This window comes from Mirounga leonina, unplaced genomic scaffold, assembly GCF_011800145.1.
Source record: "Mirounga leonina isolate KUSES-001 unplaced genomic scaffold, KU_Mleo_1.0 Mir_150, whole genome shotgun sequence".
Taxonomy (NCBI): domain Eukaryota; kingdom Metazoa; phylum Chordata; class Mammalia; order Carnivora; family Phocidae; genus Mirounga; species Mirounga leonina.
In genome coordinates this window covers 29,284,579-29,291,639 of record NW_023270374.1, presented here as the reverse complement: position 1 = coordinate 29,291,639, position 7,061 = coordinate 29,284,579, and positions in this window count along the sequence as shown.

The following is a 7,061-nucleotide window of genomic DNA, read 5'->3' as shown; positions in this document are numbered from 1 at the left end:
ATTATTCCTGAGTCTGGGAGGTAGGTGCTCCCACTATGTCCATTTTTTGGGTGAGGAAAAAGGTGCAGAAATGGGAAGACCCCTGCATAAGGTCGTGCAGCTGGATGCTTGGCTCTGCCTCTGGGCTCCCTGATAAGCCTGGATACTGCCCTGAGCACCCAGGGAGGGTGGTGGCCTGCGGTCAAGGTAGGTCCTGAGGCAGGATTTGTCCTGACCTGAGATGGGGCATCAATCACCTCCTTCTTCCCACTTCTCCATCTCCCAGCAAGCCAACAGCCAACCGCCGCCAGGAAAGGACAGGGTTAATCTCATTTGAGCCTTCAAAAAAAAAAAAAAAAAAAGACCCCAACTTGTCAGGTCTTGTTTAGAAACCTGAATATGCTGAAAATATTGACAAAGCAAGGGGGCTGCATCCGTGAGAAGATTCTCTGCGAAAGGGGCGATGCTAATCCAATGTGACAGGGGTATTTTTATCTTAGGGCAGAAAAGCAGAGAGTGCAAATTGCTCCTCTGGGGGTCAGCCAGGCGGGTGCAGGCTCGGGAAGCCCTCTGTGGGGGCTGCCGTGGGGTGAGCGCTGGGTTTCTCTCCCCCACCAGCTCTATTTCCCTGGAATTGTTTATCAGAAGACCGGGGCTTGATGACTCGGCTCTTACAGTCACAGCGTGTTGGAAGCACAGACTCTAGGAGCATCGGGAATTCATTATTTGATCCAACCTTGTCATTTCTCAAGTGGGCAAACTGAGGCTGGAGGAAGAGAGTGAAGCCTTGATTCTATCAACTGTCAGTCAGAGAACATTGGGTAGAACCTGCATGACGGAGCTGCTCCCCTCCTACCCCCGCGACTAGGGATTTAGAAAGGCAGCTGTGGCTCCCGTCATGACTCTGATTCGGATTCAAGTCCCTGCTGTGTGGTCCAGGGCCAGTTATTTAAGCTCGCTTAGCCTGTGTCCTCGGTAAAACGAGGACAATAACCCCTAAACCCCATAGCGTTGTGGGGAGAATTACACGAAGGAAATGTAGGTGCACCCATTCAGCTCTTTGGTTGCATGGACAAGCACAGACTCAGGGCAGCTTAACATCCAAAAACTCTGTTGAAAGGACATGGGGACGACTCACCGCTATTTACCCAAAAGAAGAGTCCAAGTCCCAGGAGAGGATCTGATTGGCTGAGTTTGGGTCTCAGGCCCGCCCTTTATTCCAGTTGGACAGGGCTACTGATTGACAGCCCACTAAGCCAATAGAAAAGGGCAGTTACCCAGACGCAAACCAGTGGACAAACTGTACAGAAAGGGGTCCGTGAACTTGAAGAGACCTGTGTGTATTGGAGTTTATCGTTCTGGACACTCAGTTCTACCCTTTCAGGAATGAGGTCCAACTTCCCACCTCCTGTGACATGGAGACATGGTGACTGCAGGCCCCCTTCGGATGGGAAGGTCTGGCTTCAGACTGACTGGGTCACACTGAGTGTTGCTTCAGCCCTCCAAGCATTCAGTTGGGACAGAGAGTCACTCAAGTGGCTCATCAAACAGGAGGGAGAAACAAGTGGTCAGTTCAGCCAAACAAGTGTTCGATTTAGTCAGACAAGCTCAGCCACTGCCCTAGAGGGTCATTTATTTTCACGAAAGAGTGTTTGACTCTTATTGACTGAACTGGGTGTGTCAGATAGACACAGCCCATGACTCAGCCTAAGGGGGTAGGGGTGGGGCAGAGATGCTGGGGAATGCTGCAGAATCTGGTGCTTCATCCCCCAGGTTTCCAGCAGTCCCAGATAAGAGGTCAGCAGGCACTCACCCCAAGGCTTAATTCCCCTTGCATGAAATCCTAGCAATATTGCTTAGAAGTATGGACTTCCGAGCACCCATTCTGCCCCTCCCAAGCCGTGTGACTTTGGGCAAGTCCCTTCACCTCTCTGACCCTCTTTTCAACTAAGTAAAAGTTTTTCAAGCACTTTCTTGGAGTGTGTGCATGTGTGTGTTTGGGGGGGCGGTGCTCCAGAAGCATTGTAAGACATACGTAGGGCTGTGGAGTAAACTGAAAATCTATGTACAGTCCTCGAAATTCTGAATTTCATGTGGGAACTCTCGTCATGAGTTTCCTCTTTCCTCGTATGCTGTGTTTGTGGGTTTGATTTTGTTATGTTTGTGCCAATATTGTCCAAGGTATTTCATGGGTTAGTTGCAGACTTTTTTTTTTTTTGGCACACTTATTTTCTCTTTTATCTCCGTCTATATTTTTTCTACGAACTTGCCAGAACTTCTTTGTTTTAGAGTAGTTCCATTTTTATAAAAGCTTGATTCTAAGTGTAAAATGGGTTATTCTTTTCTTCTGAAAAATCGGTCTTTAAGGACCTCAGCGATGCATAAAAACATTTCCACTTAACAATTTTCTCAACTTCCAAGGAATACTGAAACCCCTTTTAGTCACTGCTGCCCACCCTCCCAAGCATGGCCCCCAAACACCTCCCACCACTGTCAGCAATTTGGAGTGGATTTTTTCAACACTTCTGTGGACTTACATTGACATACTTTACATATATTTCCTTATTTGTTCTCATAGAAAGTGAACAGTCACCCGTTATGTGGGGAAGTCATCCCCGCATAATATCCTGCCATTTCCTTTCTTTGCTCAACATTACGACTTGGAGTTGGTTAACCATGGCTGTGTGCAGAGGACTACCTCTTCCTTTTTTCTGTTGCCATTCCCCCTTGCTGGGCATTTAGGTTGTGACCAAATTTTGCCATAACAAATAATACCGTAATACCCTCCCTGTCCATTTCCCTTGGGCACACATACGCAAGTGTTTCTGTTAGGTTCTTGACTGGAGAATAGGGGTACTCTTTACCAAGGATTTCAAAGCTTTTTCTTGATGTTTTGTTTGTTTTTAAAGCAACCCCTAATTTTTTTAAAGATTTTATTTATTTATTTGTCAGAGAGACAGCACAAGCAAGGGGAGCAGCAGAGGGAGAAGCAGGCTCCCTGCTGAGGAAGGAACTTGATGTGGGACTCGATCCCAGGACCCCGGGATCATGACCTGAGCCGAAGGCAGACGCTTAACCGACTGAGCCACCCAGGCGTCCCAAAGCAACCCCTATTTTTAAAAACCATGCTATTGAGATATAATTCATACCCAAGAAGAGTCATCCATTTCAAGTATGCAGTTCAGTGGGTTTTGGTATATTCGCAGATTTGTACAACCATCACCAAATCTGATTTAAAAACAATTTCTTCACCCTTCTCCCAAAGAAACCCCAGACCCATTAGCAGTGACTCCTTGACTCCCTCTCCCTTCAGCTCCTGACAACCATGAGTCTACTGTCTGTGTCTATGAATTTGCCTCTTCTGGGCATGTCATGTATGTGTGGTCTCCTACGAAAAGAGATGTGTGGTCTCCTGTGACTGGTTTCTTTCCCCGAGTGTAATGGCTTTGAAATTCATCCATGTTGTAGCATGTGTCAGGACATCGGGCCTTTTTATCATCAAATAATCAACCCCCCCCCTTTTGACAGCTTATTCACCACCAGGCATGTGGTGTTAATCCTCACAGAAAGCCCATGAAGGGTCACTACTATGATTGTCCCTGTTTTACAGATGAGGAAGCCAGGGCTTGGAGACGTGCCGCGACTTACCCCCCATCACACGGGAAAGTAACCAGCAGAGCTGGAGAAGGCACCCAGGGGTTTCCTTAGCTCCCAAGCCTGTGTCCTTGTAGCTGAACCACACTGCTACCATAAGAAGCAAGAAGGGAAAGTGGAAAGTGTCTTGTGGGCTCAAGGTGCAGCTCACGGGCTGCCCCTGGGTCACTGTCATGAACGCTGATGAGTGCGCTGTGCGGCTGGACAGAGTGAGCTGGACTATTTACCCAAGGCCAAGGGCCCCCGGCATTGCCAAGGTCCAGGCTCCTCTGCAGCTGGCTGTTTGCGCAGGGTATCAGGTTCCTCCTTCTCTCTCTCTCTCTCTTTCTCTCTCTCTGTCTCAGCACCTCGTCTAGTGGTTTTTCTCTCCAATCCTAATTTCTCAACTTCTAATCTTTGGGGGTGGTTTCATCAGGTCAGGATGTTACCTCTTTGTTAAGACCAAATGCCAAGTAAGTGATTAATGGGTTGTGAGTCCAGTCTGAAGTAGGTTTTCCCATGAGTAGAGCAAATCTTGCTGCCTGAAATTGTCAGGACTCCACTCTCCAAAGTCCTACAACTCTCCACTCCCTGGGGTGTCTGGAGAGTTCACAACTGAAACCACTTAGTGGGGACAACAATAATAGAACCAACTTTCTTCTTGGGAGGGGCTTTCACTTCCTCTTCAGACCTCCTCCTCGTAGCCCAGTGGGCTGGAGGTTTGGAGTCTCTTTTCGTAGGAGACTAAGGCTTGAGGGCAGACAGCAAGAAGGGTCTAGGCTTGCAGCCTGGGGCCGTGGGACCCGGGTCAGCCCCTGCCACACCAGCTCATCGCTGGTCCTATCCTGCATGCCTCATGTCCCAACCTGCTCCCTGGGACAACGCAGTACCCCATTGCAAGTTAAATAAAAGCAGCTTTCTACCTTTTCAAAATTAGGAACAGAGGTATGGGGCCAGAATTTACTTCTGTGTAGTGTTTGGAGGCTCCACTCCAACTCTTCTGTACCTTGCTGTGTGGCCTGGGAAAAGTTGTTGGCCCTCCCTGAGCTCAGCAAGGGGTCTTCCTACTCCTGGGATTGTAGGAGATGTAAGTTGGGCCCAAACATCTCATTTCTGAGGGATGCAATGAGAATTGAGAAAGGCCCCAGGGACACACCCTGGCTCCTGGTCCTGATATGGGCAACTGGCACCCTGAATCCTGCCAATCAAGGCTCTGGGGTTAGCCCGGGCTTGAATAAGTCTCTCCCCCCACCCCCAGAGGTCACTTACTCAACAAACATTTAGTGAGCTGGTGGGTGGAGGGAGATGAATGCCCACATGTGGTCCTGCTTCATGGCAGGTGGTGACGGTGCCCTGTGTGTGAGGGGAAGGAAGTCCTGCTATGGATGGGCTCCAGGAGGAGGTGGCCTTTGGGAAGGGTGCAGAGCCTGGGTGAAACTTCGAGAGGTGGAGAGGGGAGGAAATCCCAGGCAGAGGGTGCAGCTCGAGCAAAGGCCCAGAGGCAGATAACCTCGGGGTGTGTGTGGGGCCAGCGGTGTGCCAGGTGAGGCTGGACGGTGCAGATGTGGACGATGCAATTGGAGGGTAAGTTGGGCCAGATCTGTAGGGTCTTGAATACCAGGCGAAGAGCTCGCCTTGGCCCTGAGGTATTTCGGCAGGGAGGGGCCCATGCAGACAGCTCCTCAGAAGGCTCCCTTTGGCCCCACAGCTCCCCTCATCATCACAGCAGCCCCATGAGGTCTGGGATGTGATTTCTGCTTTCACAGAAACAGAAACCGAAGCCCCACCAAGGGGAACTAAAGTGCTCCCAGTCCCAGAGCTAAGGGGCATTGTGAGGGCAGAGCTGCAGACAAGATGGCCGCATCAGTTTTTCCATCTGTAAAATGGACACATTGGGATGGCCCTTCCCAATCAGGCACTCGGCTCTCTGCTCCCCACCCCTGGGCCACCCAGATCCTAGCCCCAGACAGGCCACCCGTTGAAAGGTCACGCCTGTGCCTTGACATTTTCCATAAGTCCCCTGTCCTAACACCCCTACCTCACCCATCCCACCTCAGGGGAGTCTGGCCCTGCCCTCCCTGGGCTCCCTCATGCTGGCACTGCTCATCTGTCATTAGTCACCTGTTGGTAGAAAAATCGAGGCCTTCAAACGCCCTATCATGGTCCCACCCACTACTGCCCTGCCTTCCCCCGTCCTCCCAGCTCTGCCATCCAGGGCCATCTCCGGCCTGGGGGTCCCTTGTCCTTGGGGAATGGCAGAGCCCAGCCAGGGCCTGGGAGCCCAGCTGTGCTGTGTGACCTCGGGTGGTTTACCCAACCTCTCTGAACTTATTCTTTTCTTCCTTTCCTTCCTTCTTTCCATTCTTCCTTCAGCTCTCTCTGACTCATCCCTCCCTCTCTCATGCCACAAATATTAATTGAACCTACACCAGACACCATGGCTCAGGAGCATGGACCCCTGCCCTCGGAGGCCTCACTTGCCAAGAGCTGTAGGACTGAACACGACCCAGGCCCCTGAGACCCCACCCCTGGGGGGCCGGGTGGGATAGGACCGCCTTCTGAACCATGGGAGAGCCAGCACGGGCTTTTGAATCAAGCCCGGGTTCCAAGCCCCCACTTCCTGACTGTGTCACCCTGGGCAAATCGCTTCACTGCTCTGAGCCCCAGTTTCCTTATTTAACAAATGACAAGCCCCATATTGTGAGATTTAAATGCCATATCTGGCTGGTAAGGAGTTATTCAAAAGTTCTAAAACTTCACCTTTGTCTCTACCTTGAGGCTTGGAGATCCTTATGGAGGCAAAGGACTGATCTCTCTAATGGTTTAGGCATTAGACCCTGGGTACAAGACTTATCTGGGATGTAGGGCGTTCTTCTGAGCATCTCTACCCTGAACATTCTACATTGTCTGCAACTTGCTTTACTTACACATAAAGACTGTCCCTTTTATGGGGGAGGGGAGTCCAGATTCTTGATGGCATCATCATTAAGAAGTTTTGGGTAACATTTATTGAGCACTTATTATTGTGCAGGGTACTGAACAGATATTATCTCTAATCCCCAGAGGTGGGGGTCCTTTTTATACCCATTTTGTAGAGGAGGAAACTGAGGCTCAGAGAAGTCTAGTAAATTACCCAGAGTCACACAGCCAAGAGTGACCTCAGATGCTCCCCATCCCACCATTGCATGGCACTTCTCCTGCATAGGATGAGAAAGGCCCTGCCTACACTCTTTGAGGACCTTGAGCCTATTATCACCCTCTCTGGGTCTCTGTTTTTCCTTTAGTAAAATGGAATTTTGAATCCTTACATGTCCCAGAGGGTTTCCCAGCCCCTCTGAACAGATAGGAAAACTGAAACCCAGAGCTGGGGGGCAAGGGCCCCCTGGTCGCCAGGTGAAATCCACGTCTTTAGGCTTAGCCTGGGCACTGGCCCCTGCCTGACATTTCCT